At 32.8% G+C, this 15,825-nt stretch overlaps 1 long non-coding RNA gene across 1 annotated transcript; it reads left to right on the top strand.

The window, feature by feature from the left end:
• The first annotated feature begins 6,878 nt into the window (after positions 1 to 6,878).
• LOC150030579 (uncharacterized) lies at positions 6,879 to 10,114 on the top strand. The gene is made up of 2 exons (XR_016526714.1): positions 6,879 to 9,758; positions 9,880 to 10,114. It is a non-coding gene; the product is annotated as an uncharacterized LOC150030579 (long non-coding RNA).
• Positions 10,115 to 15,825: the final 5,711 nt, after the last annotated feature.

Here is a 15,825-nt window from a genome sequence, read left to right as displayed (position 1 = left end):
ACTACTGCAATTATCATTGGGTCATTAGCCACCCAAAGGAAAAGTGCATCGTATTGAATGGGCTAATTCTGAAGTTGGCTCGTGAAAAGAAGATTGAGCTAGATTTTGATGAAGTAGCTCAAACAGATCATGCCACAGTAGTGACAACTTCAAGTGTTCCAACATTGCCTGCGTCTTATTATCAAAGAGAAAACATGATCTAGTTTGGAACCTTCGAGCCTATAGTTTTTCGGTTCCAACAAGAGACTCAAACGACAGACTCCCAAAAGAAAGATGAGCCTGTTGAAGATTGAACAACAAAGGGTAGATCCTCGTGACTTTTCGAAAGAGAAGATAGCAAAATTCCATCCAAAAAGAGTTGCATTCTTATTGAAGCTATAGAAGAAGGAATAAGACTCATAAAAAGAAAGGCAAAAAGATGGCATGGAAGCCTAAGACTGCTTAAGAAGAGGATAAGGACTTCCCTGAACTTCAATGGTCGGTAACTTTGGCAAAAATTTTTCCAAGAAGCTTCCTCCATAACCATCTAGATGAAGTATCAAAAGTTATTGCATGTCATGCTTTCAACATAGCGAAATTTGACAACAATCATATAACTACTGAAGAAGTCGATGATTCAAAAGTAATTGAGCAAAGAATTTCTATCTTTGATTGTATCAAGCCTTCAACTAATCGATCTGAGTCTTCCAAAGATTGAGTATGGCCATGATAGAAGAAGAAAGCCAATTTCCATCTTCTACTGCAACTCGAAATTCAGCTTTCCAGAGGCTAAGTATCTTCACATCAAAGAAAGATCGACCTTCAACATTTTCTTTTGATTGTCTTAAGATGAAAAGCGATCAACATAAAAGAAAGATGAAAACATTAAAGGTAGAACCATTTCATGAAAAAAAGAACGACGAGAAGATTCACAGTCATGTCCTTTCACGCATGAAGAGAAAGTTGTCTATTGATATAAATAAAAAAGGTTCATTGATGGTGAAGCAAAAGCTCATCATATTGATAAATCCTACAATGAAGAGGATGATCAAAGCCATGATAACATAAAAGCTTCTGAAGTTTAAATGTAGAAGTTCCTCATCGCAAGAGCCTAAACTGCATGTTGCTCCTGGTCTGCATGAACTTAAAAGGTGAACAACCCTAAAGAAAAACAAACTTTGTATGAACTACGTTATGACTTGATCCCTATCATTCTAAAGGGTATGTAGGCAACTTAAAGAAATTTAAGTTCAATCACATGAAAAAAAAAAAAAAAAATTGAACTACGTAATGTCTTAATTCCTTTCTTCAAGGGTACCACAACTACCTAAGTATGACACTTTAAAATTGATGTTGTTCGTTTCCATTATAGAATAACACTCCAAAATGAAGATGGTTCTGTTGAGAGCAACACATAAATTTGAAGATGTCCATCTCTACTTGGGGCAACACGACAAATTGAAGATGTTCATCCCTCGTAAAAAAGGTAACCAATAAATTAAAGGCTTAACTTGGAATGACGCTTCGCTTCCTCTTCAAACTCAAGTTTGGAGGCTTCACCACTCCTTCTTCAAAGTCAAGTTTGGATGCTTCACTACTTCCTTTTCGATGTTTGGGTTTGAGGCGACTTCTCTACTTCCCCTCCAAAATGTTCTTCTCCAACCTCTCTAAAATATTGGTGTAGCTTTACTCCCTCCAAAATGTTAGTGCAGCTCCGTCTCTTCTCCAAAATGTTGATGCAGCTCCGCCTAGTCTAACATGTTGTTGCAGCTTTGCCTTCTCTACAAAAATGTTGGTGTAGTTCCACCTCATCTCCAAAAATCGTCTTGTTCTCCTGGCTTCACCTCATATGCGAGATCAAGTCCGGTCTTCCTGGCTTCACCTTATATGCGATATCAAGTTTGGTTCTCCTGGTTTCGCCACATATGTGAGATCAAGTTCGGTCCACCTGGGTCTGCCTCATATGCGAGATAAAGTCTGGTCCGCCTAGCTCTGCCTCATTTGTAGGATCGCATCTGGTCTTTATGGCTCCGCCTCATATGCGAGATCAAGTCTGATCCACCTGGCTTCGCCTCATATGTGAGATCGAGGCCGACCCTCTACACAGTCAAATATGGTTTGCCTTGTTCTGCTTCGTCTGTGTGATCAAGTCCAATCTACCAATTTTGCGTTCGGTCTGCCCATCTTTGCTTTATATGAAAGATCAGGTCGCGCACTAAGATTGAAGCCAATAGAAGGCAGAGATCAAAGCCTAAGTACTGAGCTTGAAACCAACGACGCATTCAAATCAAGGACCGAAGCTAAGATCGACGGAATCCTCAGATCGGGCACTAAGATTGAAACTAATAAAAGGTGGAGATCAAAGTTGATTGAGCACTGAGTTTGAAACTTATGGAATGTTCAAGTCAAAGGCTCAAGCCAGAATCGACGAAATCCTCAGGTCGCGCACTAAGATCGAAGTCAATGAGGGTGGAGATCAAAGTCGGTAGAGTACTGAGTTTGAAACCTACGGAATGTTCAAGTTAAAGACTCAAGCCAAAATCGACGGAATACCCAGGTCGCACACTAAGATCGAAGTCGATAGAGGGCAGAGATTAAAGTCGGTTGAGCACTGAGTTTGAAACTGATAGACTGTTCAAGTCAAAGACTCAAGTCAAGACCAATGGGATCTGCAGGTCGCACACTAAGATTGAAGCCAATAGGGGGCAAAGATCAAAGTTAGTTGAGCACTGAGTTTAAAACTGACGGAATATTCAAGTCAAAGACTCAAGCCAGGACCCGACAGGATCCTCAAGTCGCGCACTATCGAAACCAATAGAGAGCAGAGATCAAATTCAGTAGAGCACTAAGTTTGAAATTGACGGAATGTTCAAGTCAAAGACTCAAGCCAAAATCGAAGGAATCCTCAGGACGCACACTAAGATCGAAGCCAATAGAGAGTAGAGATCAAAGTCGGTTGAGTAGTGAATTTGAACCGACAAAATGTTCAAGTCAAAGTCTCAAGAAAAAACTGATGGAATCCTCAGGCTGCACACTAAGATCGAAGCCAATAGAGGGCAGAGATACAAGTCGGTTTAAGCACTGAGTTTGAAACCAACAGAATGTTCAAGTCAAAGACTCAAGTCAAGACCAATGGAATCCTCGAGTCTTACACTAAGATTGAAGCCAATAAGAGGCGGAGATCAAAGCTGGTTGAGCACTGAGTTTGAAACCGATGGAATGTTCAAGTCAAACACTCAAGCCAAAACCGACGGAATCCTCAGGTCGTGCACTAAGATCGAAACCAGTAAAGGGTAGAGTTCAAAGTCGGTCGAGCATTGAGTTTGAAACCAACAGAATGTTCAAGTCAAAGACTTTCAAGATCAACAGAATCCTCAAGTCATGCACTAAGATCAAAGCTAATAGTGGGCAAAGATCAAAGCCGGTTGAGTAGGGAGTTTGAAATCGACAGAATGTTCAAATCAAAGACTCAAGCCAAAACCGACAGAATTTTCAGGTCGCGAACTAAGATTGAAACCAATAAAACACAGAGATCCTCAAGGACTTATGAAAAAATCGTGAGGTTGCAAACTGAGATCATGCTTGCAAAAACCCAAAACTACCTCTCGTCCTATTTGTAGTTTCAAAAAAAAAAAGAAAAAGAAAAAAAAAAAAGGAACAATGGGGGCAAGTTAGTAAACTTGAAAAAAAAATCCTTCAAGATTAAAAGAAGAAAGAAGTGAGAAGTAAATAATTAAAAAAAATGGGGTTTAAGTGTAAAAAACGGGGGGAGTGTAGAAAAAAGAAAGGAAAAAACAAGAAATAAAACAAATAAAACAAATAAAAAATGGAAAACAAAAAGAAAAGAAAAGTTAAAGAAAAAAGAAAAAAGAAAAAAGAAAATAAGAAAAGAAAATAAGATGAAAGAAAGAAAAGAGAGAAAGAAAATTTGAGGATGAGGGGATGAAGATACGGATTTGAGGTCCTATTTATAGAGGTTTTGTCAAATTCCGTGACAAATTAAAAAAAATTAATTTAAATTATTAGATTTTATTAGATTTGAATTTATCCTAATTTCAAATTAAATGGAAAAAAAATCAAATTAAGTTTTTATTTAATTTGATTTTATTAGATTTTGTCTTCAAATTTATCTTCAGATTTGGACATATTCCAAATTTTATTCAAAATCAAATTTAAATTATGGATAAAATCTCAAATTAAAATTTGGTCATATTTCAAATTTTACTCAAAATCAAATTATTCAAGTTTGAGATTAGATGATAGATAAAATCTCAAATTAAAAATTGGACATATTCTAAATTTGATTCAAAATCAAATTTAAGTTATGGATAAAACCTCAAATTAAAATTTGGGCATATTTCAAATTTTATTCAAAATCAAAATTTTCAACTTTGAGATTAAATTGTAGATAAAATCTCAAATTAAATTTTGGGCATATTCCAAATTTTATTCAAAATCAAAATTAAGTTATGAATAAAATCTTAAATTAAAATTTGGTTATATTCCAAATTTCATTCAAAATCAAATTATTCATCGAGATTCAATTGTAGATAAAATCTCAAAATAAAATTTGGGCATATTTCAAATTTTATCTCAAATCTAAATCATCCAAATTTAGACTTTTATCCTCAAGTCAAATTAAATTAAGGATAAAATCTCAAATTGATGTAAAATTCAAATTTGGGCATCTTCCAATTTTTATATCAAATTCATCTAAATTTAGGTTCTTATCTCTACTTTCAAAACATGTTGGGGTAAAATTTGAAATTAAAATTTGGACATATTCCAAATTTTATCCCAAATTTAAGTTAAACTTATGTACTAAATTCATAGTTTGACTGACACATCAATAGGTCAAATTCAAGAACAAACATATTTAAATTTCAATTCCAACTCTATATTTTTCGAGATTCATCCACCCATATATGTGCATAAATCTCGAAAAGAAGCCTTTATTGAAGGAGAAAATTTGGACCAATCATAGATTGCCACGTCATTTACTAAATTAATGAGAAAATTTCAAATAATTGAATTTTGCGAATTTCGATGATGCCACATGTTTTTCATCTTGACCGATGGATCGAATAAAATTAATTTGGTCCAATTTGATATTATAATTTGGTCAAAAATATAATTGAGCCTAAAAATAGACTTGATTTGGTTCAAATATCAAATTAGACCCAAATCCAACTAATTGAGCCCAAGGGGAGGCCTATGGACGTTGACTAAGCCTAAGCCTACAAAGCCCGCCAGAGAACTCTATAAATAGAGGAGCTTTTTACATTCGTGGGGTCGGCAACTCTACACTCCAGAGGACCTAGAAATATTTTTCCCAACAATCAAAAGACGCCCCAAGTCCTGAAGCTGACCACACTTGAAGACTTAAGTCTACACCTGAAGACTTTTGAATATCCACACGCTCCACTTCTATACAATGCTCCACTTCTATACATCAAGCGTACGCATTCAACCGAGAGAGAATCAGATGATCAAATACTAAAGATCGAACCGCATCACATCAAAACAACATCAACATCAACACCGACTCAAGTTCAACTCCACGAAACAAGTTTCTCTATAAGCCTCGTGTGAATATTAATCCTCCAAAAAGATCATCAAACTAAAAGACCGATCATCCAAGAAGATCAATAAGCCCAAATGCTGATCATTCTAGAAGATCAATAAGCCCAATAATCGATCATCCAAGAAGATAATCAAGCCCAAAGGCTGGTCATCTAAGAAAATCATCAACGATCATCCAAAAAGATCAATAATCCCAAAGGTTGACCATCCAAGAAGGTCAACCAGCTTAAAACTATAGTTTATTTTAAAAGCATCAAAGGATTATGTATTAGAGATTGTACTTGCTATACTCAAAATAATACAAATACAAAGTTCAACTCCACGAAATAAGTTTTTCTGGAAACCTTGGATGAACAAGATTAAGGGCAAAAAAGATAACAAAAGGCAACAAAATTATATATATTATTAGCTATTTGGCTGTTGGCTGTTTGTTTTCTTCTCTTTCACATATTTTTTTCTAATTTGAACAATTAATGTGATTAACACCATTTGTGATTGAAGAGGTAGTAGGTTATATATATTAAGATGTGGTCATAATTTCTTTGAACACTAACCTACTTTTCCCGTTAATTATTCCACTATCTAATTCATCTTTCTCTTTAATCTTCATCCATTAGGCGTTTTCTCCGTTAGTTCATTTATATTTTCTAGATTATGTCATTTATATTTTCTTTTATAAAAATGCTTTATTGTAAATTATTTTGTGTTATAGATTTATTAATATGGAAATGATATTGTTTTTTGAGCTGGTAAATGTGGCAAGGTCGTGTTTTTTAGATATCAATCGATATTATTATGTGTGCTATTTACGTACAGTGTAGTATAAAATTGGGTAAATGAGAGTGGTAACTGGATTTCTAATTTGATATTATATTTTGCAGTAGAAGGCCAATTATAGAAGCAAATTAATAATTTCACTAACATTAAGTTGTATTGACCAGATCACTATCCTTTCATCCCGTTTTCTTGAATTAAAGACATATAGGAGCTTTGATGAACCTTCCAGTTGGATTTATGTGGTATGGTATGTTTTGTCTCCTCCTTATTATGTTTTACTATGATCCAATTCCTTTTCTCTGAGATAGCTATTCGTTCTCTGAAAGGTATCCCATTTATCAGATTACCATAGGACAAGTCTGCAAAGTCCCTTCAAGGTATACCATTTATCGAATTTCTGTGACAACTTCTTTCATAATTTAACTGTTTTTAGTGGTATCAATCTATAATTTATATCAACTTTCATTAAATAGAAATTTTTTATTTAGAAACTAGTTTAAAATTATAAAAAGAAAATGAAAAATTGGGGTTAGCAGTTACTTCGTTTGATTGTTAAATAATGAATGCTATATTAATTGTTTTTCCAAAAAGAAAAAAAGTATCTCTATTCATGGACAATGAAGGTGCTTGAAACTACATTTTCTACTTACCCTGTTATTTCCTTGATAAGAAACAAAATACGTGTTTTGGATTACAAATTTATTTTATAGTATTATATATCAATTACGAATCCTTTGGATGAATTTAATCATTAGTGATAAGTTTAAGTTGGTTGATTTTGGCCCAATCGTTTTTTAAAGATTAAATGTGTGACTTCTTTTCCAGCAAGTTTAAAGGCTCAATTGTAGTTTGGAAGTTTGGCCAATTTTTCTCTGTCAAATACAAAGAAGTCGAGAAATGGGGAATAGATTTCATTACTTTATGCCTTTAGTGAAGTTGATTGCAACATAAAGTTTGTTGCTTTACATTGACAATCACATCAATTTGTTCAAACTCCAAATCTTTACAAAATTTTATCAAAATTCAAAAGAATTTTACCATTCACATACCTATCAAGTCTTTATTCTCACCCATTGTTGGTTCCTCAAATCAATGCTCTATTTACTTTTATGTTTGAAACTTCCGCTTCTGAGTTTCCAGCTCCCAAGCTTCCAGTGCTACAATGGAATTAAGAAATCAGATCAAAACATTGTAAATATGAAACAAAATCGCAGACCAAAGTAGCAGTAAAAGGTAGGAAATACTTCAAAGCAAATGCTAAGTATGCTTTGCTGGTATTGGCAAAAGAAATAGGCGGGGAATATTCCATTAATGTGGAAGCAAGAAATGTCAATCCGAAGGCAAGAAATGAGTTTAAATTTGTTTGAAGGAGATTCTCATAATTTAAACTTGTTGCATTTCGTTACTGATTTTCTTATTTAAAAGTTTGACATTCTTTTTTGCTTTTTATGCACAAACTCGAGTTTTCTTTCATTTTCTTATTGAGCATTATATAAACTAATTAGAAAACTAAACTTCACGTGCAACTTATACCAATAGTGTTTCAAGAAGAGTGTTTGATAAAGACGGTATTCTTTTGGACGGGTAAGACTATGTTCTTGTTTCAATCAAGGTGTTTGGAATTGGAACTGAAAGATTGCCAAGAGGTAATTTCTACAACTGTTTTGTTCCTTTTGAGCAATGTCTTTCATTGATGAGTTGTTAGCAAAATCATGATATACAATTCATTACATATTAAGCATATCATAGCTTTAGTTTAGTGAACATTATGTTCTTACAGCTATGGTATAGATTTTATTAGAGAAATGATATATATATCCATTTAGTTCCAAATGTGTGAAATGATGATCAGTTTCTGCTACTTTTCTTCTAGTTTGTCTAAATAATGGTAATTTCATACTCTTCTTTTGCTAATCAAATGCATTTATAGGACCAATTTAATTGTTTTAGTTGCCGCTCAAATAGGTACAGAAAGGTCTAACCCTTCTCTCTGAATTCACACAAAAAGTCTCATTTACCATGTCTTTCACTCTTTCTCCATTCTTCTTCTTAAAGAAGTTTTTCCCAACCTTTTTCATTAGTTTTTTTTCATGTCATTTGCTTGGGTGTTGTGTATGTATTTCCCTATTCCCTATACGTTCAAAATGGATGGAAATTTGTACATTGAGGCCATGTATTTGAACTAAATGAATTAGAGTTGTTTCAAAGTCATTTTGTTAGTTTAATTTCATTAGGAATGATTGAGGTTGCTCTTTCATCCAAATTTATGGATACATATTTCATTTTATCAATGTGGCTAGTATTTTAATTTGCACTTGTTTGATGCTTTTGAATGGATTTTCTGTTTTGTAATGTGCTCTCTTTTCCTATATCTCTTGAAATAGGTGAATCTCTTTTAAGGCTTTTAGACTTTCTAGCTAGTTCATTGGTGAAAGGAAGGTGCCTGATTTTATCTCATTGTAAAAGGAATAATAAATAGAAAGTACATATGTGAATAAAGGTCAAATGTTAGTATTCTCTAAGGATTATGTGTGTTGTCATGATAGAAAATCCAACCGCTATAAAAGGAAAGAATTTGGTGGATTAATTGGAGCTTGACAACAATCTTTGACTGTTGAAGACTTGTAAAATTGGTGAAAGCTGGTTATATGACAGATAATTGAAACATTCTAAATATTCTTCAATTCTCAAATTTGTAACTTTTGAGTTAAGGTTCAAAGAGAATATCAAAGCGATTTTAGGTACGTTTCCTTCTTTTTCTTTTACACATTTTCAAAATCTCCTTTATTCAAAGCAACCTCTCTAATTTTTTAATTAGAAATTTAATTGCATGTTGCTTGGCCTAATTCTAGAAATGATGAGGGTTTGCCTCCTAGATCAAAACTTCTAAAGAACACTTGGCAAATTTCAGAAATGGAAAGAACCCATTCAATGACAATTTTGCATTTGTAAAATTGGTTATGGAAGTATAAATAAAAATCCAATTATGGTTTGTCTTATACTCTTAATTATATTATTTTAGGAGTATCAGTTTGTGGCTCAGTTGGTTTCTTGCTGACATTTTGGTTATTCTCGCTGATTTTTCATTTATTATTTTTTTCTATTTCTTGCTTGTTGGCATTTGAGTAGTGATTTAGTTCAAGTAGGAGTTTCTAAATGTTGTGAATTTGTGTTGGTTATAACCTCCCCTTCCCCCCAATGGCTCATTGGCTTCTCGGCGTTTGAATGATTTCATGCCTTTTTTTTTTAGGAGCGTGTTGAACCCAATCATGTGGGAACGTCTTGTTCAAGTAGTATAATTGATGATTTCATGCATTTCATACATTTTTTTTCCTTATGGAGGCCTACATCTGACATTATTATTGTTGACGATGTTATGGGCACTACTGTTGCATCGTCAATGGATAAAGTCAAACTATGTAAGAAAATTTGGCTACTACTTTGTGAATTAAGTGTTTACTTAGTTCATTAGCTAATCTATCGTTATAATAGATAGATCATGATGATTTATGAAAGCTATTTTGTTTCATTTTTTATAAGGTGATTGATATGACGACAAACATCGGAGCTTCATATTTTTTGTGTGAGAATTTTGGTATCGCTATAATCTAAACATTTGTTTTGTTTGTATCAATTTTTTGGGATTATATATGTAGTCATTTTATTTGGATTAAGAATTTACAACTTGTTCTATTAGGTAAGAATTTTGTTGGAACATACTTTTCATGACTATATCAAACATTTTGGATGAATATAGTGTTTTATTTCTTTTGTATGCTATAAATTTGAAGATTTTGGTCATCATTAAGATTGTAGATTTGTATGAAATGTGAACTACATCTTTATTCGTCTAGACAATAATATGGGCAAGCGACTTCTATAAATATATGTTTATAATTAATTCTACAATAATATTTGCGAACCAAATTGTAAAATCTAAAAAAATATTATTAACAAGTGCTATTAAAGATAAATTATAGTATTGTTTTTACTACTATAAAATTGCTATAGAAAGTTTATTAACGTTAAAATTCATGCTTGAAGATGGGGTATTTATAGCTTTTTTCCATTACGATGAAAAAATGACAATAAAAATAAGGGACTTTCAATAGCGTGCCTAAAATTGCTATAGAATGTCTTTTATAACTTTTTTTTATTACTATGACAACTTTTGATGGTACTTTTCCAATACAATGAAATGTTTCCATAACATTGAATTAAAGCTATCATATGCAACTTTCTATAGTGATATTAATAGCTATACAAAAACGCTATGGAAAGTCGAGGACTTTTAATAACATCGGCTACGAAAAAGTTTATAAAATGTTATGAACACTCTTTTATAGCATTTTTACAATGCTATTGAAACATTTTGATTGCGTTTTTTATGGCGTTAGAAAAGCGTTATCAAAACGTTTCAATAACCTTTCTTTTTAGCATTGGACAAATGCTATTGAAACGTTTTGATAGCGTTTTTCTAACGCTATAAAAACGCTACTAAAACGTTTCAATAGCGTTATTTTTTACGTTATGAAATGTTTTTATAACATCATATATGTGCTATCAAAATAAACTTTTTATAGCGTTGAAAAAACGCTATGAAAAGTCATGGACTTTCAACAAGAAAATTCATTTTCAGTGACAAAATTTCAGTAATTTTTGTTGCTAAAAGCTAAGTTATAGCAACACGTTAGAAATATGTTGAAAAATATCATTTTTAGCAACGAAATATATACTAGCGTCTCTAAAACAATTTGTAACGTATTGACCAGTGCTACTAAATTTTAAAAATTTTTACCAACAAATTTACCTTGTCGCTGAAAGTAACAAAATATTTCTGAAAAAATTAAGTAAATTTTTACACCCATCCAAAAATCTCTCTCGATTTGCCCTTTTATTTTGTTTTCCCTCCCATCTTTCCCCATTTCAATTTCCCCAAACCATTTCCCATTTGGCATCTATCTTTCTATTTCCCAAAATTTATTGCATCATCGTGTCGATTCACTCTTTTGGCGTCTGTCTCTCTTCTCGGTGATTCTTCCCTCCTGCGTTCTTCTAGTCTTGGCATCCCCCACAGTCTCGGTGGTTTCTCTTTTTGATATCTCTCAAAATCATCAATCAGTGAGCTTTTTTTTCTCTCCATATATGTTTTTCTCCTTCCTCATTCACTATCTTTGCCCTTTCAATTTGTCAAAAATGCTCTTAAGAATATCAAAAGTCAGTTCTTATGGATGAAGGTGAGGTTGGGTAAGTGAAGTTGCTTTACTTGTATCAAACCAAAAACAAAATCCCCCAAAATATAACACCCACGGAGTTTTCATGTAAATATTTATTATTGATGTTGGATTTGTATGGACGAATTCGAATTCACGATTTACATTTTGGCTAAATTAATTTTGATTTATTTATTTTGAGTTAATTGGGATTTAATTAGGCTTTTGGTTAAATTGAATTGTTTTAGTAAGATAATTCGATTTGTTATTGAGGATGGAAGATTTAAATTCACTCAAAGGATGATTTTGGAAAGGATTTGAAATATTGATTTTGAATTTATTTGGATGAAATTTAAGAAGAGATTTTGGATTTAATAAAAGAATTTGAAATTTGGAATTTAAAAGGGAAAAGGAAAGGGGTTTAATTATTATATATATTTACATACATATAAATAAAGGGAAAAAAGGAAAGAAATTAAAATTTTCCTTTTCCCCTAGGTGCATGCAAGAGCTCCCTTTTGTTTTTCACGCTGGAAGGAACCCTTGCCGCCGTTAAAAGGGAACCCTCGTCGCCGCGTCAACCATCCGAGTCTCTTCTGTTGCCATGTTGAAGTCTATTCGCATTCTCTTATCTATTGCCACATATTATGATTATGAGATATGGAAAATGATGTCAATACTACATTTTTCTGAATGACAATCTTGATGAGGGTACATGAATTGACCAAAGAAGCTCATAAAAGGTTAAAAGTAAATAATTTGCAAGCTTAAACGATCCATTTATGGATTGAAACAGACATCTAGATCTTGAAATATAAGATTTAACACTGCAGTCAAATCTCGTGATTTTGATCAAAACGTTAGTAAACCTTGTGTTTACAAGAAAATCATCAAATGTATTGTTTCTTTTCTTATTTTGTATGTAGATCATATACTACTCATTGGGAAATGATGTAGGCTTCCTTACTAAAATTAAGAATTGAACCTCTGCTCAATTTCAAATGAGTGATTTTGGGGAAACACGATTTATTCTTGGCATTCAAATTATTAGAAATTGCAAGAACAAATATTAGTCGTCTTAAGCATCTTATATTGACAAAATACTTGTCAGATATTTGATGCAAAATTTCAATAAGGGCAATCTACTTTTTAGGTATGGAATTACATTGTCCAAGTGTCCTAAGACACTTCAAGAGGTTGAGGAGATAAGACAGATTCCTTACGCATCAGATGTGGGCAGTCTTACGTATGCCATGTTATGTGCTATGCAGTTGAGATTGTTAGTAGATATGCGATTAAGACAATCCTCAAGTATCTAAGGAAAATGAGGGGCTATATGCTTGTGTACAGAGCTAAGGATTTGATCCTTACTAGATACACTGATTTTGACTTTTAGACCAATAAGGATTCTAAGAAATCCACATCAGGATCGGTGTTCACTTTTAATTGAGGAGCTATAGTGTGACAGGGCATCAAATAAGGGTGCATTGCGGACTCTACACAAAAGCAGAGTATGTAGTTGCTTGTGAAGTTGCTAAGGAAGTTGTATGGCTAAGGAAGTTCTTGATTGATTTGGAAGTTGTTCCAAATATGTTTTTGTCCATCGCCATTTATTGTGATAACAGTAGTGTTGTGGTAGATTTAAGAGAACCTCAAAGCCATAAGAGAGGCAAGCACATAGAGAGGAGGTATCACTTGATGCAAAAGATTATGCAACAAAGAGATGTGATCATCATGAAGATAGCTTCGGAGCAAAATATTGATGAACCATTTACAAAGGCTATCACGGCTAAAGTTTTGAGGGTCATCTAGAGAGTTTAGGTTTACGAGATATGCATCACCGATTAATTTTTCGTTCTTTGACAAGGAAATAATTGTGGAAGACATGCTGAAAAGAATAACAAACAATTAATCGTATCAGCTATATTTGTCTTAGCCCATCACACAAAATACAAGCATCTAATCAATTCAGCAAAAAAAAAAAAAAAAAACAAGCAATCAAAGAATCCTAATTAAGTTATTGATTTAGTTTTTTTGGCAACAATACTTCAAAGGTTTAGAGCAACGACCACTGAAGGGTGATCAACTACCCCTCTTTTTAATTGAGGCGATCTCAACTAATTACTAATATTAGAATAAACCTTATTCCTATAGTTCTTAGCTATTTTTTTTCGACCAAGGATTCATCAACTAGCTTAATTCAACCCGTAAGTGTGACCTTACCATTTTTGGATCCCAAAGGTACGCTTCAACAGGCTACCGTAAGGAAAGGCAACTGTTGAAGATTAACCTAAGAAACTCTATCAATTACTGGAGTTTGCGTTGTTCCAAATCCTATGATTAGACCCTTCGAATGGGTGATTGCTCTAAGATGACACGCAGACAGATCATAGGAATCTCACGGTGCAACCTAATTGAGACCATAGGATACGTTGACACACGTCCTTCTCCCATCTACTATGAATAGTTTCCCAATTCACCTTTGTATTGACCCATGCAAACACTTTCTGAAGGGAGACTGCATCCAGGGCAACACGAAACCGAGCATGGATCTCATGGACGTGAGGGCTAAAAATTGATACATCCCGTATATCATTTTTTCCCACTAAAGTTTTCTACCGTTTTGGGTTTTATTATACTTAGTTAAATTTTGGCTAATAAATCTATCTAAGTCTATGCCTATTATAACTCTTATAATAAGGTATTTACTTTGATGTTCTATGTGAATTAAACTATTTAATTAATCTAGTGATATTGCTTGCTAACGTGACTAAAGTTAATTCAACTCAAGCTTCGAGTCAGTATCCAGGTAGGAGGTGTTTCGTAAATCATCATCTTAAATACCCCCAACCTAGACATAACTTCACCATTAGAGTTTCCTTCTAACTTAAAGTCTTGTTTGTCCTACTTAGTCATATTTTAAATCTATTAAAAAAACACTTAATTACAATCTTATTAGAATCAATGTATAAGTTCTAAATTGATTTTAAACATTTTATTAAAAAAAAAAATCCAATTCCCTAAGATCCTAAGTTTGCATGTAACTCTCTATTATATGTTGACGGTTACTAAATATTAATTTTATAACTATACAAAAAAATTATTAGCCCTATATTCATGCTTTCTATGGTTTAATTAATTATCTATCACATTCTAACTAATAAGAAAATCATATTACAAGCATTCATGACATCAATATAACAATTATATTAAACTATGAATGTGTCATGCTCAATGCAAATTGATTTTCAACTTTATTAATATAACACTTATATTAAACAATTCATGAAAATCAACAAAGCATATATAAAACATTAATAGATCTAACCATTTATATTTACCTAAGTAATGTCATGCATCATGCTTTTCCAATTCCATATATTTAACATTTCAAAATGTATTTATAACCCTTATAATATATTAAAATGCATGAACATGCTTAACCTATGGTGAGATTTATCTAAATGACATCCATAAAGTATTTAAATAGCAAATGAATTGCTAATTTGGCTCCTAGGATATAAAGCAATAAATTATAATTTTTGTAAACTTTATCCTAAAATAGTTTCTTCCGCTTTAGAACCGACCTAGACCAACCTAAACCGACTCCAATTGCTTCAAATCGGACCCCAAAACAATGAAGCAATCCACTCCAATACAAAACCAGATCAAACCACCTTGAACCAGCCGAACCAAATTGGAGTACCCTAAACCGCGCACAACGCAAACCCTTGCGTAACACAGTTGTAGCGTTGCAATGCTGCAACATCAGAAAGTGATTCTAGGCAGATCGTCGAATGTTCTTCCTTTTTTTTTTTTTTTTTGTCAAAATTGGTCTCGATCTTCATTGTTAACAACCCTAATTCTAAACATGGGCTTACAGAAGACTCGAATTATATGATAAAATGCCAAAAAACGCAGGGTCCTATACAAATTAATCAAATTAAACATGTAATATAAGACCAAACTTTACCATAAACATTCATTCGCAAACCACATAATGCAATTCAACCAACCAAACCAATGCAAATTTTGAAATTTCTAAATTAATTATACGAGTTGGTTTTTATACCAGTTGTAGGGTTAAAAGTCCTAACGTAATGAAATAATCAAGATCTAAATCGTAACCAATTGAGAAATTGAAATACTAATACACTAGGAAAAATACATATCACAAAGAATTAAAAAAAAAAAAAAAAAAAACCTCAACCTACTATACAAATTTTAGGTTAAGCATACATTACAAATTAGTTTTCGTGCTTTTTATTATAAA

This window comes from Benincasa hispida, unplaced genomic scaffold, assembly GCF_027475165.1.
Source record: "Benincasa hispida cultivar pf3 unplaced genomic scaffold, pf3_genome.v1.1 HicScf1848, whole genome shotgun sequence".
In the NCBI taxonomy this organism is placed as follows: Eukaryota; Viridiplantae; Streptophyta; class Magnoliopsida; order Cucurbitales; family Cucurbitaceae; genus Benincasa; species Benincasa hispida.
Note: the sequence above shows the minus strand (reverse complement) of the source record. Positions and strands in the feature narration are given on the sequence as shown.